At 32.8% G+C, this 7,112-nt stretch overlaps 1 pseudogene; it reads right to left on the reverse strand.

Annotated features, from left to right (window-relative positions):
* Window positions 1-680: 680 nt before the first annotated feature.
* LOC149575233 (serine carboxypeptidase II-3-like) lies at window positions 681-6,877 on the reverse strand (annotated as a pseudogene).
* Window positions 6,878-7,112: the final 235 nt, after the last annotated feature.

The raw sequence follows: 7,112 nt of genomic DNA on the forward strand, positions 1-7,112 counted from the left end.
TATAATTAACAATTATGGAGGCAAATAGAATGATGTAGCCTTCAAATGCACACCAAAACTAGGTTGAAATACCACCCCAAGATACTTGCACTTATTTGAAAGCTTTTATTAGGGAAAGTAGAGGGTGCTTTGTATGACATCTTCAATATATCCAATATATAGTGGACCAATATGAAGTGATGTTTAAGTCTATTCTAGATTAAAATATTGAAATCTTAATTAAAATTTTAAGTAAAGCTAATACAATAATGAAAATTCTTTATTTATATTTTAACTAATATTTTGATAATAACTAATGTATTTTCATCTAGCAATACTAATTAATAGAGTTCTCTTAGATAATTCTCTACACTAAATATCTATTTACTTTTATAATTTAAGTTAAGAAAACTTATATAATAAGAAGTAAAAACAATTTGTATCTTTATTTCAGTAAAATTTGACACACATTTATTTTTAAAAGTACCATAATTTTATGGAAATATATTCGAATGGCCTCTTTTCAAACTTTAACCTTATAATAAACCAAATTTATGCAAATTTATAAATATATAAATTATTATTTCATAATATTTTGTGAGGTCCTCTTACAATAGATTGTACATATTCTAATTATGATATTAATTATAAAACCATTTGAATCATGTTATTTGAAATAGAAAAATAGAAAAGTAGAATTACTATGCCGGGAGAGGCTTGCCAGCCAAAAATGATTTGGTCATGGTCAAGGCTCTAGAAGGTTGATTACTAGGAACGGTGTGTCCTGCTCCTCTTACAGTTGCAAATGACAAGCCTTTGTAAATTACACTGTAACCCCCCACCTCTAGCTCTCTGTTCATCCAAGGATACCATGCTTTCTCAATTGGAAGCTTTACTGCATTAATGGAATATCTCGTACTAGTCACAGGAACTACTGAATCCACATCTCCGCTACAACCAAAAGCATTTATCACTGATTAGCTATTTCAATCAAATATTTCTTGAACTAAGCACTTTTTTTACAATAATATTATTTTTCTATTTTATACCTGGAGACGAGTATTCTCAATCCCGCTGCCATCATTGTTCGGTATATTGGAAACATTGATGTAGCAAATGTGTTATATGAAAATAAATCGCTATTTAGAAAAGAAGATAGAAAAATTATTAGATGACAATCTTCGAAGTCTTAAAAACTTTGTCTATTTTAAAAATATTACATACAAACAGTCATACCTGCATCTAGTCCATGCATAAGGTAAGCGTGCTACATTTGCATGAAGAGCACTTTGCACTTCTGAGGTGTTGAGTAAATACATAATCAGAACTACGTGGATCAAATCCATTTAATCCACTTTTAGAAGTATCATCCTACAATAGAGAGAGTATGGTATCTATGTTTATTTAAAATCTATAAACTGATAGATGGCATTACTACTGTAACATTTCCATGTCAAGAGATTCTTTGAAAAAAACATTATTTATATACTTACAACAGAAGTAGAAGATCTCGTAAGATTAGAATCATAAGTGCATATATATTATAGGGATCTATAGATCCTACTGGATTGTACTCTAGATGGAAGTGTGTAGCTTAAATGAGATGAAACACAACGCTGACTTGCATACTCTTCATCTGATATCAATACATGTGTCCATGCATAGTCGATGTAACCACAATCATCTGTCTCATCATTCATTAAGTCCATTTCCAATCTATAAACGACAATTTTCAAATAAATAAGAATTCCAAATAATACCATATTTTCCTTCTCTAAGAATTATTCTACTTTGATGGGTTTTCCAATAAGATAAATGAAATTAGCATGCACAACAGATCAGTTTCAGAGGAAAAAGGGCAAGGGAAAGGAACCGTACCATAACTCCTTTGAGATTAATGAAGGATGTACGGGAATTCTTATACTTAAGAATTGTATCTGCTAATTCAGGCACATAGAACCCTGCATGACCAAATGTGAGTGTTTATTTATAACATGAACATGAGCTTTCTATGTGTAAAGATATAATAGAATTGCTTGCTTGACATACCAGCGTAGGTTTCTCCTGTTACATAGAAATCTCGGTTCTTATACTGTGGAAACCTTTCAAACCAATTTAGAAGAAATGTGTAGGTGTCTCGAGCTATTTACCCATGAAAAACAATGTTTTAGTCAGTAAATAACTAATGAAAATTGTTTTTATTAAATCTTCACTATATACATTCATGTCACAAAGTCAGTTTCATAATATATTAATTGAAATACAAGTGTTCTCATCATTGCCGTATTGGAGTATGAAAATCCAACCCCGGCAGCTGATTCCAAAAACAAGGTGTTTGCCACTATAAAATACAAAAGTTAATGAATCTCCAAGAGATATTCAGCCATGACCTTTCTAGTGGGAAAAAAAAACTTATTGATATAAATAATTAATACCAAATTCATATACCAACAGTTATATATATATATATATATCTGGGAAAAGAAATTATGGAGCGTGGGATAATATATGTAAAACCTTGGTTCCATGCATATGAATTGTTAGAAAGAGATTTGCCATCTGGTTATACGCGGAATGGACCCAATTCTGTCATTGCTCCCATACCAAAAGATGAGCATCCCGGTCCTGATAACAGACAAATTACAACATTCGGTAAGTTTTAATACTATTTTCTATAAGTATGTCTTCATTGAGATCAAACAAGAAAAATCTATGAACAATTAGAAAATACCTCCATTGAGCCAGAGGAGGAGAGGCTTTGTAGATGGGTCATCAGTGGCCTCTGCAAAATAGTAGAAAAGTGCTCTCCCTGCTTGTTCATCAACGGTCACATATCCTGCATACTGTGCAAACGTTATTCCTTCTAGTTGATGTTGCAGGAGCAACTACATGTGCTTTGCACAAGAACAATGTTTCCTTATGGGGGTATTTTAATATTTTCTTATTTTAGGGCGTATTTTAAGGTTTTTCTATTATTAAGTTTTAGGGCATGTTTTAATGTTTTGTTATCACTTTTGTAAAGGATTAAATAAAATCTTTACAGGTCTAATGGTTGTCAAAAGTAGTTTTTAACTATTTACCTGGGCTTATATATTCTCTCCAAAACCTTTGGGACAGAAGGAATTTTCTTTTTTGTTTCCTGATGGGAAGAAGATTGAGGAAGAAGTTGAATGATATGATTTAGGTTCTATGGAATGAAATAAGCGAAATAAAAAATAAAAAAATCTGATTTTCTTGCAATTACTTCTTTTATATTATTTTGTTTAATCTCTATGTGGAGTCCCAATATTTTTTTAAAATTTTTTATATTTTAATGAGATTACATAAAGTTGTTGTTATGAAGGGCACAAGTTGTTATATAAGAGGGGGATTAATGGAAGATGGCTTTTAAAACTAATGAAGGGTTGTATGAATGGCTAGTTATGCCATTTGGTTTATCTAATGCTCCTAGTACATTTATGTGACTAATGAATGAAGTTTTGTAGGACTTCATTGGGAAGTTTTTTGTTGTCTATCTTGATGAAATTTTGGTGTATAGTAGGAATAAGGAAGAGCATTTTCAACATTTGAAGATGGTTTTACAATAGTTACAGTAACAAAAGTTGAAGATAAACTTCGAGAAGTGTGACTTTTTGAAACAAGAGTTGGTGTATCTTGGATTTGTGATACCTTATGGAGATATGAAAATAGATCCATCTAAAGTGGAGGCCATCATTAATTGGCCAACACCAAGGGATGTTGGAGAGGTTCAAAGTTTTCATGGTTTGGCCACATTCTATAGGAAGTTCATAAGGAACTTCAACAACATTTGTGCACCAAATTTAGACACCATCAAAGGAGGAGGTAAAATGAAGTTTGAATGGAAAAATGCAGCAAATAAGAGTTTTTAGGAACTCAAACAAAAGGTAGCCAAGTATCCTATTCTTATTTTACCAAATTTTAGTAATTTTTTTTACAATAGAATGTGATGCTAGTGACTTTGCAATAGGGGTTCTTCTTAGTCAAGAAGGTAGACCTGTTGCATTTTTTAGCTAGAAGCTGAATGAGGCAAAGAAGAAATATTCTTCTTATGATTTGGAATTTTATGCCATGATGTAGGCATAAAAAAAATGGAAGCACTATTTTCTACCTAAGGAGTTTATTGTGTATACTGACAACCATGCTCTTACTGTGTATACTGACAACCATGCTCTTAGTTTCTTGAATGGATAGGAAAAACTCAACCATAGGCACATGAAATGGGTTGAAAGTTTGCAAGTTTATACCTTCACAATCAAGCATAAGAAGGGACAAGCCAATAAGATGGTTGATGCACTTAGTAGTAGAGCACTAATAGTGCAAGAAGTAAAACTACAAAGCATGGGTGTAGATGCATTAAAGGGAATGTATGTGAAAGATGGAGATTTCAGCAAAGCATATGAGGTTTGCACTAAGTTGGAAGATAGTTTTCATTCTAATTTTTCTGAATTCATTGTGCAAGATGGACTATTGTTTAAAGGCAACCAACTATGTATTCTCAAATGTTTTATGCAGGACAATGTCATTAAAAAAAACTATTGTGGAGCTCTCAGTGGCCATTTTGGACTCAACAAGAAATTGAAATTGGTACAAAGATTTTATTATTGGCCTAAGATGGAAATAGACATTAGGAAGTTTGTGGAATGTTGTCTTGTATGTCAAAGGGAAAAGGGAGTTTCAACAAATGCTGAACTCTATCAGCCTTTACCCATACTAAACAGACCTTGGGAGTGTTTGAGTATGGATTTTGTGATGATATTACCAAGGACAAAGACAAGTTATGACAACATATTTGTGGTTGTTGATAGATTCAGTAAAATGGCTCACTTTATTCCATGTAAAACCACTAATGATGCTAGTTATATTGTAGGACTATTCTTTAAAGAAATAGTTCATATTCATGGTTTTCCATTGAGCATTGTATCTGATAGGACAACAAGTTTGTGGGTAACTTTTGGAGGACCCTATAGAAGAAGTTGGGCACAAATATGTCTTTCAGTTTAGCCTATCATCCTCAAATAGATGGGCAAACTGAGGTGGTTAATAGATCCTTGGGAAACCTTTTGAGATGTTTGAGATGGGAACATGGAGGTAGTTGGGATGCCATCATACCTCAGGTGGAGTTTGCATACAATGACTTGGTGAATTGTAGCACAAGCATGAGTCCTTTTGAAGTTGTTTATGGGAGACATTGAAGGGGAGTTTTTGAACTCAAGAATGTGGATGGTTTGGAGAAAAGAAGTGGACATTCAGAAGAGTTTTCTTAGGCAATGCTGGAAATGCATGAGCACCTAAGGAAAACTGTGCAACAAAATAACCTAAAGGTAAAGGGTAAGGAAGACTTGAAGAGAAGGAATGTGTAGTTCTAAGTTGGGAATCTAGTTATGGTACATCTGAAAAAAGATTATTTACCTTGGGGAAGCTATACAAAGTTGATGATGAAGAAGATTGGACCATGTGAAATTCTAGAAAAGCACAGAGAAAATGCATATAAAGTGGCATTGCCTCTAGATGTAGCTATTTCACCTATACTTAATGTCTCAGATCTCACATTGTATAAAGGTTCAAATGAAAAAGTTGGCACCAAAGAAACAACACATGAATTAAAAGACTAGATTTAAGAATTGCCTTCTAAAGAGAAGCTGTAGATAGAGTGCATCATCAATAGCAAAGAGGCCATGAGGACAAGACACAAAGTGCACATAGAGCACTTGGTCAAGTGGAAGGGCCTTCCAAATTCTGAAGCCACTTGGTTATCAGAAACAAAAATTCTAAGGCAAGGTGGGGATCTACAATAGTTGGTCTCCAAGAGGACTTGAGACAAAATTTACCCTTGAGAGTATTTTGTAGGAGCAACTACATGTGCTTGGCACAAGAACAATGTTTCCTTATTTTTTATGGGGGGCATTTTAATATTTTTTTATTTTAGGGCATGTTTTGTTATTATTAAGTTTTAGGGAATGATTTAATATTTCTCTATCACTTTTTTAAAGGATTACATAAAACCTTTACGGGTCTAGTGGTTACCAAAAATAGTTTTTAACTATTTACCTACATACTTATATATTATCTCCAAAACCTCTGGGATGGAAGGATTTTTTTTTTTTTTTTTTTTTTGTTTCCTAGTGGGAAGAAGATTGAGGAAGAAGTTGAATGATATGATTCAGGTTCTGTGGAATGAAATAAGGGAAATATAAAAAAGTTCTAATTTTCTTGCAATTACTTTTATTATTATTATTTTGTTTAATCTCTATGTGGAGTCCCAATATTTTTTTATTTTTATTTTAAATATTGCAATGAGATCTTTATAGACAGGGCATAGGTTGTTGAACTATTGCCTAGAAAGTATTTTGGGACATCACGTCTCCTACTTGTGTAATCTTCATGTGAACAAACTAGCACATGTTATAGAATAGGTAGGAAGAATATATCATACTTTGCTTCTAGTCATTTACAAGAACATGCTACAATTTGAAGAAACATGTGTTTGGTAAGGCAACATCTCTATGTGCTTGCCATGAATGAATAGATGCAACCTGTAAGTTGTTGTTTGTGTTTGTTGTTTTTCCTATAGTCTTCTCCAATTTATTTTTTCCATCTCATAGGGAAGCTATTATAGAATTTATTCTTGTTATCTTCTCATCAGTTGACTAGGAAGAGAAGTTATTTTTTCATTCTCCTACAATCCATCTTGAGCATATTGATTGATCTTCCATGAATATTCACTACTAATGGAAGGAGCCACCCATTCCTTTCCTTCACTCCTCACACTAGATCTTCTCTTTTTTAAGAATTTTGACTTTACTTGATGGCTACCAAATTGATGAGAAGGATGAAACAGAATGGCTAATGCTATTGCTAAAACTATTAAATTTGTCATTTTGAACTACCCAAAAGAGAGATATACTGAAAAACAACACAAATTGAGGCTTAATAAATAGACCCAATTGGTATGTTGCATTAACGTGGAAGACATGTGTCACAAATTGCTCTTCCCATACCCAAATAAAGTGATGTTTGTACGGCCACCTAGCTCTTTTACTAGATACTAAACTACTTTGGTCAATATAGATTGAAATAATCAAATGAATAATTCAAGAATCTTAGGGTTGTGA

This window comes from Cupressus sempervirens, chromosome 2 (genome assembly GCF_028749045.1).
Source record: "Cupressus sempervirens isolate cs-2001-9-10 chromosome 2, ASM2874904v1, whole genome shotgun sequence".
NCBI classification, from domain to species: domain Eukaryota; kingdom Viridiplantae; phylum Streptophyta; class Pinopsida; order Cupressales; family Cupressaceae; genus Cupressus; species Cupressus sempervirens.